Raw genomic sequence first — 20,494 nt, 5'->3', positions numbered from 1 at the left:
ACAATGGGAATAGCAGCAGTCCGCTGCATACATCATGCTGCACAGAAATAGCCCAGCACTAGCCCTGAGATCTACGTCATCTAATCAGCAGAACGCCACCCACCATATACAATTCTATTTACTATCACGTGTATCCACAGAAAGCCACTGACATGTATATCAATGGGAATGGGAACGGCTACATCTTCCAGCAGCCATTCCCTCCACAACCCCGTGAGAATTGCTGTACAGCACCTAGAAAGCAAGCAATGTGACGAGAAAAGGCGGCCCTGGCACCAAAAAGGGATCATTCAACCACTTGTGTCAGTGCTAGACAAGGTAATGGCTGCTCACTATCAGCCCAGAGTCAGGGATACATCAAGATCAGCGCTGTTCACTCCGGAGTCAGACGCTTCTGGGTCATGAATCAGGGAGCTCACCTGTGTGCACCTCGGTACATATCCTACTCCAGTCCCCACCAGAGGAAGATTTGTGGAGAAGTGAGTGACGAGCGGCGGTAGCCACATCCCAGCACAGCTCCACACACTGTGACAACGCCAAAGGGAGTGCAACCTTATCACAACCACCAGCGCCAAGACTAGGAAATATCAAAGCTTTAACAGAAGAATACGGGAGTAAAGGACCACCAAAATACTAGTGACAATGATCTGCCAAAACTATAGGGCATATGTACAGTTATGTCCACAGATATGTGGACACTGCCCGAGTTTTGGAGATTTGTGCTCTGCGGCACACTAGTTGTTTTGTTTTTTAAATTTAAAATGAAACAACTAAGATTTAATTGAATGTAGACTTTAAAGGTTTAAAGGGGACGACCAAAAATATCCTGGGAAGCCTACTGCAGGTGTTGCTGGTTTGTGTGAACTGCAGCTTGATGGGGTTGAGATCTAGAGATGACTCAACTATTGCAAAACATTTCACTTCTTTGCCTTAAAGGGAATCTGTCACCAAGTAATGTCAAAGGACATTACCATGTAGGAGAGCAATTTATTCAAAGCATCTGTAGCTGCCCCATGCATAAAAATCAGGTGGATTATATTGCTGTGACCTCGTTAAAGCATATAAATAATGTCAGTCAAGTAGAGCATCTTGCCCATAATAGAGAAACATTCATATTGACATGTCAACAAATCTCCAAAAGAGATATATATGGCATTCAATATACAATGTGTGTAGAATTATTAGGCAAGTTGTATTTTAGCGTTTTTTTTTTTTATCAAAGCCTAATAGTTTTGGAAGTTGGAGTAGTTTTTTTTTTAGATTTGGCTATCTTAGGAGGATATCTGTTTGTGCAGGTAACTATTACTGTGCAGAATTATTAGGCAACTTAATAAAAACCAAATATATTCCCATCTCACTTGTTTATTTTCACCAGGTAAACCAATATAACTGCACAAAATTTAGTAATAAACATTTCTGACATGCAAAAACAAAACCCCAAAAATTAGTGACCAATATAGCCACCTTTCTTTATGATGACACTCAACAGCCTACCATCCATAGATTCTGTCAGTTGCTTGATCTGTTTACGATCAACATTGCGTGCAGCAGCCACCACAGTCTCCCCGACACTGTTCCGAGAGGTGAGAGGTGTACTGTTTTCCCTCCCTGTAGATCTCACGTTTTATGAGGGACCACAGGTTCTCTATGGGGTTCAGATCAGGTGAACAAGGAGGCCATGTCATCATTTTTTCATATTTTAGACCTTTACTGGCCAGCCACGCTGTGGAGTAGTTGGATGCATGTGATGGAGCATTGTCCTGAATGAAAATCATGGGGGATTTTTTAACAATACCGACTTCTTCCTGTACCACTGCTTGAAGAAGTTGTCTTCAAGACACTGGCAGTAGGTCTGGGAGTTGAGCTTCACTCCATCCTCTACCCGAAAAGGTCCCACAAGTTCATCTTTGATGATACCAGCACATACCAGTACCCCACCTCCACCTTGCTGGTGTGTGAGTTGGAGTGGAGCTCTCTGCCCATTACTGATCCAGCCTCTGGCCCATCCATCTGGCCCATTAACTGTCACTCATTTCATCAGTCCATAAAACCTTTGAAAAATCAATCAATCATTCTTAAGATATTTCTTGGCCCAGTCTTGACGTTTTACATTATGTTTCCTGTTCAAAGGTGGTCGTTTTTCAGCCTTCCTTACCTTGGCCATGTCACCGAGTATGGCACACCTTGTGCTTTTTGATACTCCAGTAATGTTGCAGCTCTGAAATATGGCCAAACTGGTGGCAAATGGCATCTTGACGCTTGATTTTCCTCAATTCATGGGCAGTTATTTTGCACCTATTTTGCCCAACACACTTCTTGCGACCCTGTTGGCTACTTGCCATGAAACGCTTGATCGTTCGGTGATCACGCTTCAAAAGTTTGGCAATTTCAAGAGTACTGCATCCCTCTGCAAGACTTCTCATAATTTGACTTTTCAGAGCCCGTCAAATCTCTCTTCTGACCCATTTTACCAAAAGGAAAGGAAGTTGCCTAATAATTAAGCACCCCTTATATAGGGTGTTGATGTCATTACACCACTCCCCTCCTCATTACAGAGATGCACATCACCTGATTTACTTAATTGGAAGTTGGCTCTCAAGCCTATACAGCTTGGAGTAGGACAACATGTATAAAAAGTATCATGTAATCAAAATAGTCATTTGCCTAATAAGTCTGCACATAGTGTATATGTGGTACAAGGAATAAAACACCAATGTGCATTTAGGATAGTGATCCAAGTCATTTAAGCCAACCACAGTTATATAGCCAGAATGGCTACCGTATTTTTCGGACTATAAGACGCACCTGACCATAAGACGCACCCTGGTTTTAGAGGAGGAAAATCGGAAAATAAAATTTTAAGCAAAAAATGTGGTCATGACACACTTATGGGGCGATGATCTGCTGCTGACACTGTTATGGGGTAATGTCCTGCTCATATACTACCCAGCCTGATCATATACTCCCCATGCTGCTATATACCCTCATCCTGCTCATATACTCCCCATGCTGCTCATAATATACCCCAATCGTGCTATATGCCCTCATCTTGGTGTATGGCCGCATCCTGTGGCACATAAAAAAAAAAAAAATAAAACGTTCATACTCACCTTACCTCACCTCTCTCCCTGCAGCACCGCTCCTCTTACCGTCTATGTCAGCGGCAGCGCCGCTGAGTGGAGCCGTCCCCGTTCCCCTGCAGCATCGCAATGTCCTCCGGTGGTCTGTGCTGGCAGCGTGGACACGTGCGCACAGCGATGACGTCATCGCTGTGGGCGCCGCTAGTCTCCACGCAAGTCAGCTGACCGGCACAGACAGGAGATCGCAATGCTGCAGGGGAACGGTGAGTAATGTGTACTGATTCACTGCCCCCTGCACTGATGATGATGCGCAGGGGGCAGTGAATACAGCCACACATGATCACTCCAGGCTGCAGTTGCCAGGGGTGATCATGCGGGCCGGCTGTTTATCCCTGCCCATCACCCCGCCAACCTGTCAGCGCCGGGTTCAGCGCTGAGAGATGGGTGGGAGGATGGGCGTGCATATTAAATGAGCGGGCTCACGTGGTCACGGCAGGCTGCTACAGCCTGCTCGTGCCCCCGATGACCCGGCTCCACCGCAGCACCCTCATTCCCCGCAGCCTGTCAGACCATAAGACGCCCCCCCCCACTTTCCCCCAACATTTGGAGGAAAAAAAGTGCGTCTTATGGTCCGAAAAATACGGTATATCCAATAAGGGATCAGAATTCCCAGATGATGGGTCTTAAATCATGACTAACCACAGAGACGGTTATACAGAACAACAAAAGTCACACGTGTGTACATAAACATATGCTCAAAAATGGAATGATCTAACCACAATCACTGTGATCCATACGGCAGATCAGACTTCTCCTACAGTCTACAGACCTAATGCCAGCAATATAAGGCAGTAATGGGAGTCCGGTCACTATCCCTGTATGGGACTAATACTGACCCTTTCTTAATCACTTAGCTCCCACCCTTACAAGGGCAGTCCACAACTGCCAACCACCAGCATCACTCAAAGTGGAATTGAGGCGAAAGAGGTGTAAGGCTATGTGCGCACTAGAAATGTGAAGTTTCTCAAGAAAATTTCTTGAGAAACTTCTGGGAGTGAAAGATTTCCGGACCTCCGGAAAAAATCCGCACCAAATCCGCATGCGGATTTGCCGCGCAATAGCCGCGAATTTGCCGCGATTTTCCCGCGGGTGGTTCCCTGCGGATTTTGCAGGCTGTACTGCCGAAATCTGCAGGGTACCTGCGGAAAAGAATTGACATGCTCATTTTCTCAAGAAATTTTCCTCAAGAAATTCTTCAAGGAAATTTCTTGAGAAAAATCCGTACAGTGCGCACAGCTATTTTTTTCTCTCATAGAATTTGCTGGGAAATGTCTGCACAAACATTGCAGACATTTCTCAAGAAATTTCCGCGGCAAATCCGCGGATAAAACGCACTAGTGCGCACAGAGCCTTAGGACACCAAAGTAGAAAAAAAAATGTAGAGCAGCAATGACATTTTACAACGTTTTAAGGCTTATTTCACCACAACTATGGTGTAAAACTAATGAATATTGCCCCTTTTAGCCTGGCATTGACGTAGGAGTTACTTTTACATGTACCATCTAAATAAACAATGTGGCAGACCATGAACATGTCTTCATGGTAATGCTATGCCCCAATACCAGTTTCCTCTAAGCATGATAACAGGCCATGGTTTACAGCAAACATGTAAGACCATGATTAAGGCACTATTGTGGTGGCCGGTCCTCTAAAGTCTCCAAAATCACCCAAACCTTACTAGTTACAGAACTTAAAGGATCCTCCATTAATGTCTTAACGTCAGCTAGCAGAAGACTATCTGAAGGTCTTGTAGAGTCTTTGTCTAGACACGTTCCAGCCATTTTAGAGTCATAAAAGGGATGTACACATGGAGGTGCCATTAAGGTTATGGCCAATTGGTCTAAGTGTGCAGTACATGGTAGAAACCATAACAGTCATTTTAAAAACTAGTCACTGCCTATATTGCCTAAAATAGTTTACAATGTTAGTTGGGGCAATCTTAAAACTCAAAGTCCCTCATGCTGGATGATAAATTTGGTGCATATTTGGGGGTAATTAGAAAGTGCTTGTAAAATACAACAATTTACTTTTTATAAAAATCTCCTCCTCCCTGTTCCCCAGTAATTAACCCCTTAGTGACGGAGCTAATTTTCACCTTAATGACCAGACCAAATTTTGCAATTCTGACCAGTGTCACTTCATGAGGTTATAACTCTGGAACGCTTCAACGGATCCCGGTGATTCTGAGATTGTTTTTTCGTCACATATTGGACTTCATGTTAGTACCAAATTTAGGACAATATTTTTTGCGTTTATTGAAGAAAAAAATTGAATATTGGCAAAAATTTTGAAAATTTAGCAATTTTCAACTTTTGAATTTTTATACCGTTAAACCAGAGATTTCTGTGACACAAAATAGTTAATAAATAACATTTCCCACATGTCTACTTTACATCAGCACAATTTTGGAAACAAAATTTTTTTTTGTTAGGAAGTTAGAGGGGTTCAAAGTTTATCAGCGATTTCTCATTTTTACATCAAAATTTACAAAACCATTTTTTTAGGGACCACATCACATTTGAAGTGACTTCAATAGGCCTAGATGACAGAAAATACCCAAAAGTGACACCATTATAAAAACTGCACCCCCCAAAGTACTCAAAACCACATTCAAGAAGTTTATTAACCCTTCAGGTGCTTCACATGAACAAAAGCAATGTGGAATGAAAAAAAGCAAAAATTAAATTTTACCTAAAAATGTTGCTCTAACCCAAATTTATTCACTTTTAGAAGAACACACACAACAAAATGGACCCCAAAACTTGTTCTCCACTTTCTTATGAGTGCGCCGATACCCCACATGTGGTCAGAAACCTCTGTTTGGACAAATGGGAGGGCTCGGAACAGAAGGAGCAATATTTGAATTTTGGAAAGCAAATTTGGCTGAAATAGATTGCGAGCACCATGTTGCATTTACAGGTCCGCTAAGGTACCTAAACAGAAGAAACCCCTCACAAGTGACACCATTTTGGAAACTAGACCCCTCAAGGCTTCTATCTAGGGGTATAGTGAGCATTTTAGATCCACAGGTACTTCACAGATTTTGTTAACGTTACGTTGTCATATTGAAAATTTTAATAATTTTCTCAAAAATGTTGCTTTAGCATCAATTTTCTCACTTTTTCAAGAGGTAATTCCAAAAATTTGACCTCAAGGTTTGTTAACCACTTTTTTATGAGCGCGGTGATACCTCACATGTGGTCTGAAACCTTTGTTTGGACAAATGGGAGGGCTTGGAACGAAAGGAGCAATATTTGAATTTTGGAAAGGAAATTTGGCTGAAAAAGATTGCGGGCACCATGTCACATTTGGAGGACCCCTAAGGTACCTAAACAGCAGAAACCCCACACAAGTGACCCCATTTTGGAAACTAGGCCCCTCAAGGAATTTATCTAGATGTTTGGTGAGTACCCTGAACCCCCAGGTGCTTCACAGAATTTTATAACGTTGAGCCATGAAAAAAAAAAAAATAAAATTTACCACAAAATTGTTATTTCAACCAGGTAGCTTTTTTTTTTACAAGAGTAAAAGGAAAAAATTCAGCATAACATTTATTGTGCAATTTCTCCTGAGTTTGGCGATACCTTATATGTGGTGGAAATCAACTGTTTGGGCGCATGGCAGGGCTCGGAAGGGAAGGAGTGCCATTTGACTGCAAAATTGGCTGGAATCAATAGCGGACGCCAGGTTGCATTTGGAGAGCCCCTGAGGTGCCTAAACAGTGGAGGTCCCCCACAAGTGACTCCATTCTGGAAACAAGACACCTCAAGGCTTTTATCTAGGTGTATAGTGAGCAGTATGAATCCACGAATACTTCACAGAATTTGATAAGCTTAGGTTGCCATATTGAAAATTTTCATTTTTTTCACAAAAATGTTGCTTCAGCATCAAATTTCTCACTTTTTCAAGAGACAACAACAAACCGTGGACCCAACAGGTTGTTATCCAATGTCTTATGAGCACAGGGATACCCCACATGTGGCCAAAAACCTCTGTTTGGATAAATGGGAGGGCTTGGAATGGAAGCAGCACCATTTGAATTCTGGAAAAGTTGAAATAAATTGCGGGCACCATGTCACATTTGCAGGGCCCCTTGGGTACCTATACATTAGAAACCCCCACAAGTGACCCCATTTTGGAAACTGGATTTTATTCAGGAGTATAATAAGCATTTTGAATCCACAGGTACTTCACAAAAATGTTGCTGTAGCAACCAATGTCTCACTTTTAGGCTATGTGGCCATGAGCCAGCGACACGGCGTCTAGTACACAGTGTCAGCCTCCTGCAGAGATGTGAGTGTTGTCCACGGGAGAACGCAGCTGCCCATGCCCACGATTTGGGTTCAGGCCGCTGTGGAGCTCTATGCTACCTGACACTCATCTCCGCAGAATAAATTGACATGCTGAGGCTCGGGAAGCTGCGCCACAGGTCAGTTTATGTGGCGGAGAAAAGAAGCACATTGGGCAAGCACATTGGGCATGGGATTTCTAAAAATCCTTCCACTGTGCTTCTACTGCACAATGCAGCGTTATGGACGCAGGGAAAACACTCTGCGCCCAAAACGCTGCAAATCCTGATTGTGGGCGCACAGCCTAAAATGCTACAATGGATGAATGGATACATGTCAAACATATATAACGTCCCACCCCCTGCATATTCTAAGCTGGCGCCCTTTAGTGCCTTTCATGTGGCACTAAAGGGTGCCTAGCCTTGTATTTAGCCCCCCAAAAAAATAATAATTAAAATAAACGACGTGGGGTCCCCCCCATTTTTGATAGCCAGCTAGGGTAAAGCAGACAGCTGTAGCCTGCAAACCACAGCTGACAGCTTCACCTTGTCTGGTGATCAATTTGGAGGGCTCCCCAGGCGTTTTTTTTAAAAAAAAAAAAACGTGGGGTCCCCCCCAAATTAGATCACCAGCCAAGGTGAAGCGGACAGCTGGGGTCTGGTATTCTCAGGGTGGGAAGAGCCATGGTTATTGGACTCTTCCCAGCCTAAAAATAGCAGGCCGCAGCCGCCCCAGAAGTGGCGCATCCATTAGATGCGCCAATCCTGGCGCTTCGCCCCAGCTCATCCCGCGCCCTGGTGCGGTGGCAGACGGGGTAATATATGGGGTTGATACCAGCTGTAATGTCACCTGGCATCAAGCCCTGGGGTTAGTGATGTCACGGCATCTAAACAGATACCCGACATCACTAACCCAGTCAAGTAATAGACAAAAAAAAAGACAAAAAAAAAATTTGAAAAAAAAACTCCCCGAAACATTCCTCTTTCCCCAATTTATTGAAAATAAAGAAATTACGGTCGCTGTAATCCGCTGTAATCCGTGAGGTCCCACGCAGACTCTGGATCTTCTAGAATATGGGGGGCACGTTCAGGGAACGTATCCCCCATTTTCTGGAAGAGCAAGCTCTCCATGAGCAGTGTGGGTGCAGTAATCTGAGAATACTGCACTCACACTGCCCCGGTCCAACTTAGGGCAGAGTGACCTGCAGTAACCTCATTCCAGAATATGAGGGGCACGCTCACAGAACGTACCCCCCATTTTCTGGAACAGCAGTCTCTCCATGTGAGGACCACACTCCTCACATGGAGAGACTGCTGATTACTGCACTCACTCTCCCCCGGTCCACAGTGGAGCAGCCTGTGCATCAGCGACGTCAGCGTCCCTGCAAGACTGACGTCGCTGATGCACAGGCTGCTCCACTGTGGACCGGGTGAGGAATCCAGCTGACAGCCGCTGTCTGCGCATGCGCCGTCAGTATTCAAGAAGGAGGCGGCGTGATCGCGGGACGGATCACCAGACAGGTAACGTATGACCGGGGGCTCGGGGGCTGGGGGGGGGTGATGGGGGGTGACCTAGTGGGACCTGGGGGGACACCTTTCTGCCGCATGTGACGTGTCACATGCGGCAGAAAGAGCAGAATGAATGCGGGGGAGGGGGGTGGCTCTGGAGACCCGGAGGGGGCTCCGGTGACCAGAGGGCTCCGGTGGACCGGAGGAGGGGTCAGGGGGAGGACATTTCCCTCCGATCTGAAATGTTTGATCATTTCAGATCGGAGGGAAATGAATGCAGAGCCGGCGGCGGCAGTTTTCAGCGCGCGTCGGCGCCATCTTGCACGCTCCGGAGGGGGGCTCTGAAGAACTGGAGGGGGCTCCAGGGACCAAAGAGCTCCGGTGTACCGGAGGAGAGGTCAGGAGGGGGACATTTCCCTCCGATCTGAAATGTTTGATCATTTCAGATCGGAGGGAAATGAATGCAGAGGCGGCGGCGGTGGGAGTTTTCAGCGCGCGTCGGCGCCATCTTGGATTTTCCGGAGGGGGGAGGGGGGGGTTGGATGGATTTCTCCGGTACCGGGGGCTTTGGGGGCACTAAGGGCTCACATTTATTTCTCATCTGACATGTTTGATCACGTCAGATGAGAAATAAATAAATTTTACCAGCCATTTTTTTTTTTTTTATGTTGTCGCCGGTATACGGTGTATACCGGCGATCGCATTAACGGGGTGCATACAAAACACCCCGATTCATAATCTGGGGGGTCTCAGCTACCCCCGGTAGCTGAAACCCCTGAGATTTTTCGTCACTGGGGGGCGCTACAGGGTTTTTCCGGCCTGACGTCTCAAGATGTCGGAACAGAATAAGTACCCTGTTTTTCCGACGTCTTGAGACGTTAGGCCGTCGCTATGGGGTTAAAATTGTATTTTGATTGTTTACATTTTGTTGCCTAGGTTACCGGCCACTGTTGAAATCTATAAGCGGTGGCCAAACTTGCACAGCGCTACAATAGTCTTTGCTATTGAGCTTTGAAGTACAGCCTGAATTTGGAGACTGCATGCAGGACAGTGTTGTGGGGCAAATTAGGCCAGAATCGTAGCACGTCACTTAGTAAATGAGCCCCACTGCCTGTCAACTGCAAGACCCAGAAGTAATCCTGGTTGCTCCTCCAGAGTAACGCTGCATGGTTCTAAGAAATGGGACCCATTCATTTGGTGAGAAAGGAAATCCCTGGCTCACCCAGGAGGTCATCTTTAGATTTTGGAGAGCCTGGAGCAGAGGACATGGCAAGGGGTTAATCAATTTGGGGAAAAAAGGGGGTAGGTTTATTCAGCTCGATCCAAACAGGTTAAAATTAACACTTTGTTTCAACATTTACAGTCCCTAGAAGCGAGGTTACTGATCACCAACGCGTTTCATGTATCATGATCATGATGAAATACTATTTCTTTGGCAATGATAGGACACAGAAGTCCGAGCCCCACATCATTTGCATTTCTCACTAGATGAACTATCAGGCTATGGGACAATGGAAGCCCATTACGAGGTCTATGTGCAATACAGGCCTGGCTATTCAGTCAGAAGCTATTGTGCTGCACATGTCTGTGCACACGCTCACCCGTCGAGGCAGGCAAGTAGAATGAATCACTTGGCTACAGGCCACAGACATTTCTCACAGCCTTTACATCATAGTATTAAAAGTAAATGTCAGATTAAAAAAAAAAAAAAAAAAAAAAAAAAAAAACCCAACTATCCATGCTCATGAAGATCTGCCGCTTGTTGACAGACGATCTTTTAAAGAAAAACACTAATGACTAATGAGCGGAGAAAAAAAAAAAATTAACTGATTGGATGGGGCAGGGGATAACCTAAAAATCTGCTCCAATGTCTAGAGAATAGAAAGCGTGACACCAATGTGAACAGTCACATCCAGCTAGAAACGTCTGCCACGGACTAGCAAACCGCACTGGGAAGAACATGGCATGAAAAGGTGTCCAGGTCATGTCCAAATTGCACAGAAGCTACAGTTCACATTTTTCACTCTGTTTCATTGCAGCCATTTGGTAAATTAAAAAAAAAAGTTCATTTTTTTCTCATTAATGTACACTTAATAAATTTGCAAAAATTTCTACAAGAAAAGCTGAAATATCACATGGTCAGAAGTATTCAGACCCTTTGCTCAGACACTCATATTTAAGGGTACTTTCACACTTGCGTTCAGCGCAGTCCGTCACTATGGAGAATAGCGCAGTCCATTAACACACTGCGCTATTCTCCATACACTTGTATGGACGATGCACTGTAATGCAAGTGTCAGCGTTGCATCCGCTGGACGACACAGCGCTATTTTGACGCTGCATCCAGCGGAAGGAATGCAGCATGGAACGTTTTTTTGAGCAACGGAAACCTTTATTTTTCACTGCGCATTTTTTTTTTTTTTTTTTTTAAATCACAGAAACTTTATTTTGTTTCTTGGTGGCCAAACGTTCAGCTGATCGCCCGGCCGCCGGCATGTGAGCGCTCAGCTGATCGCCCGGCCGCCGGCATGTGAGAGCGCTCAGCTGATCGCCCGGCCGCCGGCATGTGAGAGCGCTCAGCTGATCGTTCGCAATAGTCTGTTGCCGGTAAAACTGTAAAGAAAAAATAAATAAAAAAAAAAAAAAAAAAAAAGCTTTCCGTTGTTTAGTACGATTCGTAGCATCCGTTGTGCCACTATATGCAACGCATCCGTTGTATCCGTCACACAATGCAATGCAACGGATCCCGTTCAACGCAAGTGTGAAAGTAGCCTAAGTCACATGCTGTCCATTTCCTTGTGATCCTCCTTGAGATGGTTTCACTCCTTCAATAGAGTCCACCTGTGTTTAATTAAACTGATAGGACTTGATTTGGAACTGCGCACACCTGTCTATACAAGAGCTCACAGTGCATGTCAGACCAAATGAGAATCATGAGGTCAAAAGGAACTGCTCAAGGAGCTCAGAGAAAATTGTGGCAAGGCACAGATCTGGCCAAGGTTACAAAAGAATTTCTGCAGTACTCAAGGTTCCTAGGAGCACAGTGGCCTCCATAATCCTTAAATGGAAGAAGTTTGTGACCACTAGAACTCTTCCTAGACCTGGCCATCCAGCCAAACTGGGTGAGAGAGGAAGAACCCCAAGATCACTGTGGCTGAGCTCCAGAGGAGCAGAAGGGAGATGGGAGAAAGTTCCACAAATGCAGCTATCACTGCAGCCCTCCACCAGTTGGGCCTTTATGGCAGAGTGGCTCGACGTGAGCCTCTCCTCAATGCAAGACATATGAAAGCCCGCATAGAGTTTGAAAAAAAGAAAAAAAAAACAAAACACATGAAGGACTCACAGATTATGAGAAAAGATTCTCTGGTCTTATGAGATGGAGATAGAACTTAGTGGTGATAATTCTAAGCGGTATGTGTGGAGAAAACCAAGCACTGCTCATCACCTGCCCAATATAATCCCAACAGTAAAACATGGTGGTGGCAGCATCATGCTATGGGGGTGTTTTTCAGCTGCAGGCACAGGATGACTGGTTGCAATTGAAGGAAAGATGAATGCGGAAAAGTACAGAGATATCCTGGAAGAAAACCTCTTCCAGAGTGCTCTGGACCTCAGACTTGGCCAAAGGTTCATCTTCCAACAAGACAATGACCCTAAGCACACAACTAAAATAACAAAGGAGTGGCTTCAAAGCAACTCTGTGACCATTCTTGACTGGCTCAGCCAGAGCCCTGACCTAAACCGAATTGAGCATCTCTGGGGAGACCTGAAAATGTCTGTCCACCAATGTTCACCATCCAACCTGACAGAACGGGAGAGGATCTGCAAGGAAGAATGGCAGAGGATCCCCAAATCCAGGTGTGAAAAACTTGTTGCATCATTCCCAAGAAGACTCATGGCTGTACTAGCTCAAAAGGCTGCTTCTACTCAATATGGAGTAAAGGGTCTGAATACTTATGACCAAGTGATATTTCAGTTTTTCTTGTTTAATAGATTTGCACAAATTTCTACGTTTCAGGTTTTTTTTTGTCAAGATGGGGTGCAGAGTGTAAAAAAATGGCCTTTTTTGAATTTACCAAATAGTTGCAATGAAACAAAGTGAAAAATATAAAAGGGTCTGCATACTTTCCGTACCCACTACAGGCTGGCTTCAGAGATGACACACTGTCACGAGCTCTGCAGACCTCCACGATTACCATGTTGGTGATCACATTTTACAGGTCGGACCACAATGAAATCTTAGGTGATAAATTGTAGTATACTACCAGTCACTGTGTTGTAGAAGGAGATCTGCCAAATTAACCATGTATACACCATGTCATTTTGTGGGTCACAGACCCGGCTTTGCATAAACGTGCTGATGTAATTTGGAGAGTCAAATATCTAAGGGATAAAGGCTTACTGGAGGAGCACAATGAGAAACTGATCCTGACTTGGAAGATTGCCACCTGACAAGACGTGGTGCATTAGGCATTTCTGTGCCTTGCCACCATTCTCTTACATGTTTTCTGCAGTTACTAGTCAGGTGTACAAGTCCCGTATAATACATGGCAGTCAGGGGTATACATCAGACCCACAAATGCAGACACTGTCTTTAATGGGTAAAAACCATTGTCATCTGGCCCCTCTGCGACCACAGTAGGCAGGCCTGTAGGGGTGAGTGGCTACAAATATTATAGTCCAAAAAACACCCTCTTAAAACAATACTTTGATTAATAAAGTTAAAATTCAATATAAATTACAAGAAAGACTAAAATAAGAATTATTCTTACCGTTAATTCGATTTCTAGGACCTTCCACGACAGCATAGGAGGTTGTCTCTCCACGCCCTAATTGGGACAGGAAGTTCAAGAGGTTTAAAAAGGACCCTCCCACCTCCCATAGCCAGTGTCTTACAAAGAACCATAGCAAATGAGAAGTACAACATATCCATGAATATAGGAATAGAAAAGGGGAGGGAATTACCTGCTGTCGTGGAAGGTCCTAGAAATCGAATTAACGGTAAGAATAATTCTTATTTCTCTAGTCCCTTCCACGACAGCATAGGAGGAATACCAAAGAATTGATACCTAGGGGGGGACCACAGCCTGCAGGACCTTCCTGCCAAAGGCCAAATCCCTGCTGGAATCCAGATCCAGACGATAATGCTTCGTGAAAGTACGGAGGGAAGACCACGTAGCCGCCTTGCAGATCTGCTCAGGGGAAGCCCCTGCCCGTTCAGCCCAGGAGACAGAGGTAGCCCTGGTGGAGTGCGCCGTGAATCCGGAAGGAGGAGAGAGATGCCGAGCGAGGTAGGCATCCCTAATCGCCCGCACAATCCAGTAGGCGACGGTACTCTTAGCCACCCTCCTGCCCTTATTGCGGCCAAGGGCTGGATGAACAGGTTAGAATCAGGGCGCCAAGAAGCAGTAACCTCCAGGTAGTGCAACACTGTCCGACGGACATCCAAAGAATGAAACACTTCCTCACCCGGAGTCCAAGGATACTGACAGAAGGAAGGCAGGACGATGGACTGAGAACGGTGAAAATCCGAAACCACCTTGGGAAGGAAGGAAGGGTCCAGCTGAAAACAATGCTGTCAACTCAGACGGTCAGGTAAGGTTCCCGAATAGACAAAGCCTGAAGGTCTCCAACTCTGCGAGCAGACGTAATAGCCACAAGAAAAGCAGTCGTGTGAGAAAGAGAACGAATGGTACAAGAGCACAGTGGCTCAAAGGTGACTGAGACAGTCCGGAAGGACCACATTGAGATCCCAGCGAGGTGTCAGGAACCTCTGACGTGGACAGAGTCTACTAGCGGACACAAAGAACCGACGGATCCAACGATGATCTGCCAGAGCCGTGTCAAAGACTGCACTGAGGGCTGACACCTGGACTGTCAGGGCGCTAGGCCTAAGGCCTAAGTCCAATCCCCACTGGAGGAAGTCCAGAATCTGTGAAACACTAGGCCGAAGTGGGTCAGGAGGCCGAGAACCACACCAGGAGGAAAATCTCTTCCAGATGTTGTTGTAAATACTATCAGTCACTGGTTTACGGGTCTTCTGTAGGGTAGCCACAACATTGTCAGAAAGCCCTTGGGCCTCCAGTGCCCGGGACTCAGAAGCCAAGCAGCCAAGTTGAGTTTCTGGGGAGCCGGATGGAAAATCGGACCCTGGGACAGTAAGCTGGGGACCGAACCCAAGAGGACTGGGCCGTCCATACCTAGAGTCATGACCAGGCTGTACCAACCCCTCCGAGGCCACAGCGGGGCAACCAGTATAGTTGGACCCCCTCGTCTCTGACCTTCCTCAGGGCCCTTGCGAGAAGAGGAAGAGGGGGGACGCGTAAGCGAGGCAAAGGACCAAGTGTGGCCGAAAGCGTCTACCCCTAACGCCTAGTCCCGCGGGTTCAGGGAGACAAATGGTGCGACACGAATTTCCTGCTGAAGCAAAGAGGTCTACCTCTGGAGTACCCCACCTTGCCACTAGAGAGCAGAACACCGCTTGGGCCAGACTCCACTCCCCTGGGTGAACATCCTGATGACTCAGGAAGTCTGCCTGAAGGCGTAGGGATCCTTGTAGATGGACTGCAGAAAGGGATAGCAGGGACTGTCCTGCCCAGTGGAAGATCCGGGAGGACACAGACTTCAGGGCGCCGACCTAGTACTGCCCTGATGGCGGAGATGTGCCACTGTGGAGCCATTGTCCCAGTAGACTTGGACGTGAGTGTCCCAGATGGGATCCTGGGCAGCGGGGAGGCTTCTCCGACCACCCCGAGTTCCCGGTAGTTGGAGGACTGGGTGCCGACCCAGGGGCTCCAGCCCCCCTGAACTGAGAGTTCTCCACCCCAGCCCCCCAGCCCTTCTGGCTGGCATCGGCTGCCAGAGAAACCATGGGTGACCGGGTCCAGGCAACCCCAACCATCAGGTTGTAGGGACACACCAGAGGAGGGACAAGGAGACGGGTGCCGACAGGCGAACCGGTGCTCAGGGAGGAAGGGAGCCCGACCCAATGAACCAGGACACGATCCCATATACAACGAGAGTGGGCCGGAGCCCACAAGACTGAGGGAATGCAGGACATCATAAAACCCAGGCCCGATATAGCGCCTCGAAGGGTCGGGCGCGCCTGTCCCCGAACATTGAGAGTCTGCCCAGCAGCGTCAATCTGTGATCCTCTGGGGGAAGGATGCCTGTCAGGTTGAGGCCAACTCCGCAACGGAGGAAGGTGACCACCTCAGCCCTGACCCTTGAAAAGAGTCTTGGAGCCGAAAAGAAGCTGAAGGGAAGTACCTGTAAGTGGAAATGAAGCATGGCCCCTCCGTGCAGAACCGCAATTTTGAGGTACTGCCTGAGACAAGGATGGAAGGGCACCTGGAACTAGGCGCCCCTCAGGCAATCGAGGCCAACAGGTGGCGGAGACCGAGCAGGGGAACAACAGAGTTCACCGACTCCATTCTGGAAACGTCGGTATCAGACCTGCTGGTTTGAGACGCTTCAGAAAGATGAAAAGCCGGACGTCTCCAGATGGTGTTTTGACAAGGCAGAAACGGAGTAGCGACCTACCCCTACTTCCTGACTCGGGACAGAGAACGACCCCCGAATGGAATAACACCCGAATCATCGAGCCCAGGAGATCCTGAGAACCCTGGGACGACAGGGCCGTGACGCGGAGGCGGGGGGGGTTGGAAGTCTACCAACAGACCCTCTGATATGAGCTTGTAGGACCCCTGGCAAGGTGGAGAAGGCCTGCCACTGGGGAAGAAAAGCAGAGAGCCGTCCCCCCCCGAGCCGACTCACTGTTCGTCATGCTGAGGACTTCGTGGATGGGAAGGGAGGGAGGGAGGAAAGGACCGTTGCCCGGAGGGTGTATCTGGTAGGCCTGACGATCAGTCGCCCTGTCCAGAATATCATCCAGGGTAGGACCAACCCTTAAGCACCCCTTAACAGACGGGAGCAAGCCGCAATGTGGAAGTAGAGTCCCCACTCCAAGCTTTAGCCTAGAGCTCGTCTGTCCGAGTTAGACAAGACTGAGGTCCTGGCAGCCAGGCGGACCGACTACACAGAGGTACCTGCCAAACTAGTAGCCTTCCTCAGTAAGGGAAGGGATACCAGTAACTCATCCCTAGGCCCCAGGAAATTGAGCCTCCACTGGTCGAGCCTCCAAAGGAGGGACAGGGGGACCTAAGAGGAGGTAGTATGGGCCCGATGGGAGATGACGAAGCCTCCCAGGACTTCTTCATGAGACTTCTGACTACCCAACTATCAGATTCCTAAGCTGGTAATCGGCAGCAAGGGGAAGCGCTGTTAGTATAGCGACCCTGGCCACCTGCATGGGAATCTCCCAAAGCAACCCGGAATTCTCCAGGGGAACTGTGTCAGAGGACAGTAGCATGGACAAGAAACCCCCCTGCCCAGTGGTTTTCAGGCCCGCGAACATCTCGCCCTTAACGGAGGGGAGGACTCATCCTCCAACCCTACAGTGCACCCAACTGCTCCATTAAGATCCCCCAATCATCTCCGGGAAAAGAAAAGACCGGTTAGGCCCGGAGAAAAACCTATATCGGGACCCACCGAGGCGGAATCAGCCTCAGGATCAGATGACTGGAGGTAGCTTTTTTGTGGCAGAAAGGTCAGCAGCAGGGAGGGAGGCCAGCGAGGCCTGAAGCTCCTGTATCAACATGGACCGCAGCTTGGCACAAGGGACGGGCTATACACACGATGCCTGCCCTCTCCACTCCATGGAACAGAGAAGCGTCAGCAGACCAGGCAGCCAGCCCATGTCCCGATACAGCAATATCCAGGAGTGTCCCCTGGGATTCAACTCCCAAGCTCACACACCAGTAGCCCATGGAATGGACAGACGTATACTGCTGGCAAGGTTTCCTTAGCCTTGCACACTTGTCTCACCATGTCAGCCTGAAACCAGGCATAAGGGACCGTCCCTCAGCCTCTTCTGAAGCAGGGGGAAACGCTGGGCTCTGCAGAAGCAGAGGAAGACCTGGCAGTGCACACAGAAGAATCCTTACCGTGGGTCTGATGCCTTCAGGGCAGCCTTCCTGTGGAAAGGCCTGCCCCCCCCCAGCGACTGGTGATGTTCCCCGCCTCCTGCAGCAGGTCCCGGACAGGCCGTGTCAGCGTCGGCGTGTCCTCCACGCTGCCTCCGCAAACCGGAAGCGCTCAACCGGAAGTCCGCAAGACCCGCCCCCGGGAGCGCTTCCGGATTGCTCCGGCAGCGTGCACGCAGGAAGCGGCCGGCGGCTCAGGGAGGACGCCGGCCGGGGAGCTCAACAGCCTGGATCACCCCATAGGAGGCTCCGGAAGGCTGGAGCAGTGGTCCCCCACAGCGTGAGGGAACAGCAAGGGAGGAGTGGTGAAGGCCCGACCGATGCTGTCCGGCTTAAGGTAACAGGGGAAAGAGAAAAAAAAAAAAAATAATATTATACTGTAGTTCGCCGGCCACCACAGCATAGGAGAAAATAAAAAACCTCTCCATGCCCCATGGGGACAGGAAAGACACTGGCTATGGGAGGGTCCTTTTAAACCTCTTGAACTTCCTGTCCCAATTAGGGCGTGGAGAGACAACCTCCTATGCTGTCGTGGAAGGGACTAGAGAAATATAGTTCTATTCAGACCAAAGTCAGGTGAACAGGGTGCAAAAGACACTCAACTAGTGCATGGATAGTGGGGTATCGCTTATGTGGGCCGTTGTCAACAACATGATAACCGCTGATGGTAAATAGTAGGACACATGGAGGCGGAGGGGAGGGTGACAACCTAAGGCTGATAATACCCTCCCGATCATCTACCTAGCGGAGATGCACAATTTTTTGGATGCCCCCCGCTCCGCATCGACTGCACCTACACTCTCTAAATTTCTTGTTGCCAATAATGGCACCCGTCACCAGAGATAAACGTGCCAACACTGTCTCAAGTCAAATAATCAACGAAAAGGGCATAATTAATTTGTCTCAATATAAAAGATGGTATTAATCACTCACAGATTCATGCAGGCCAGTCTGCCCCTTGCAGTGTAATAATGAGAGAGACTAAAACAGAAAAACAACAGATATGCTGTAGGCCTAAGGATAACAATAGCTAAGAAACCCAGCAAAGCAAGACTTATCTGCTGGGATCTTCCATGATGGACCGCATATGTGGATTTATCAGATATTTGTAAGCACATTTAGCAATATTTATCTGTATGCATGACTACCACATTTCCCCCTTTTATCAGTAATAGTAATTTTGGCCAACATCTTGTAGTAATGTGCCCCCACCCTGGTCCCCACCCTGTGGTAGCGTGCCCCACCCTGTGGTAGCGTGCCCCACCCTGTGGTAGCGTGCCCCACCCTGTGGTAGCGTGCCCCACCCTGTGGTAGCGTGCCCCACCCTGTGGTAGCGTGCCCCACCCTGTAGTAGCGTGCCCCACCCTGTAGTAGCGTGCCCCACCCTGTAGTAGCGTGCCCCACCCTGTAGTAGCGTGCCCCACCCTGTAGTAGCGTGCCCCACCCTGTAGTAGCGTGCCCCACCCTGTAGTAGCGTGCCCCACCCTGTAGTAGCGTGCCCCACCCTGTAGTAGCGTGCCCCACCCTGTAGTAGCGTGCCCCACCCTGTAGTAGCGTGCCCCACCCTGGTCCTCATCCTGTAGTAATGTGCCCCATCCTGGTCCAAGCAACAACGGCGCAAATGCAATAATGTTACAGAAAGTAATAAATATTCCTTTCCCAAGAAGCTGCAAAACCCCTAGTACATGCCCTTATCTCCCGTCTGAATTATTGCAACCTCCTGCTCTGTGGCCTCCCTTCTAAGGCTGGTTTCACACTACGTCTTTTTAACATCCGTCGAAAAGGTTTTTTTAACGGAAGTACGGATCCTGTGCAAATCCGTTTTCATGTCAATGCATTTTCAATGGACTCGCGTCCACCTGCGTTTGCGTGCGTTTGCGTCCGTTAGACGCAGGATCCGTCCTTTTGCGTTATTTTAACATGTTTCACAAACGCAACATGTAGCGTTTTTGAGCTCCGTCCAAATACTGCAAATTGCTGGATCCTGACTATAACGCACGCAAACGCAGGTGAACGTTGCATGCTGATAGACAGGATCCTGCTTTTGGACTGAGCATGCCCAGAACCAGAGTGTGTCTGTCTCTCTCTCTCTCTCTCTCTCTCTCCCCCCTCCCGGCTCCTAGCAGCTGCAGACACTCGTAACCAAGATAAATATCGGGTATCCAAGGCCGATGTTTACCTTGATTACCAGCGTCTGCAGCTGTCAGAAGCCTCCTCCCAGTCTAGTTACCCTCACTCCCGATCACATGACTCCAATGCCCGCCCCTAAACATCCAGTGCAAGATCCTGCAAAATAACATATGCGTTTGCATACGTTATTTGCTGTAAAAGCAGGATCCGTACTTCCGTTAAAAAAACGTTTTCAACGGATGTTAAAAAGACGTAGTGTGAAACCAGCCTAACAGTCTCGCACCCCTACAATCTATTCTAAACTATGGTTTCCGGCTAATCCACCTGTCCCCTCGCTATTCCCTGACCTCTCCTCTCTGCCAAACCCTTCACTGGCTTCCCAT

At 47.9% G+C, this 20,494-nt stretch overlaps 1 protein-coding gene across 1 annotated transcript in view; it reads right to left on the bottom strand.

The window, feature by feature from the left end:
• Positions 1–20,494, bottom strand: part of HSPA4 (heat shock protein family A (Hsp70) member 4) — a 102,261-nt gene that overhangs the window by 70,582 nt on the left and 11,185 nt on the right. The gene's annotated exons all lie outside the window — the stretch shown is intronic.

Source organism: Anomaloglossus baeobatrachus, chromosome 4, assembly GCF_048569485.1.
Source record: "Anomaloglossus baeobatrachus isolate aAnoBae1 chromosome 4, aAnoBae1.hap1, whole genome shotgun sequence".
NCBI lineage: Eukaryota > Metazoa > Chordata > Amphibia > Anura > Aromobatidae > Anomaloglossus > Anomaloglossus baeobatrachus.
The sequence above is the reverse complement of the archived record's forward strand: the minus strand, read 5'-3'. Positions and strand labels throughout refer to the sequence as shown.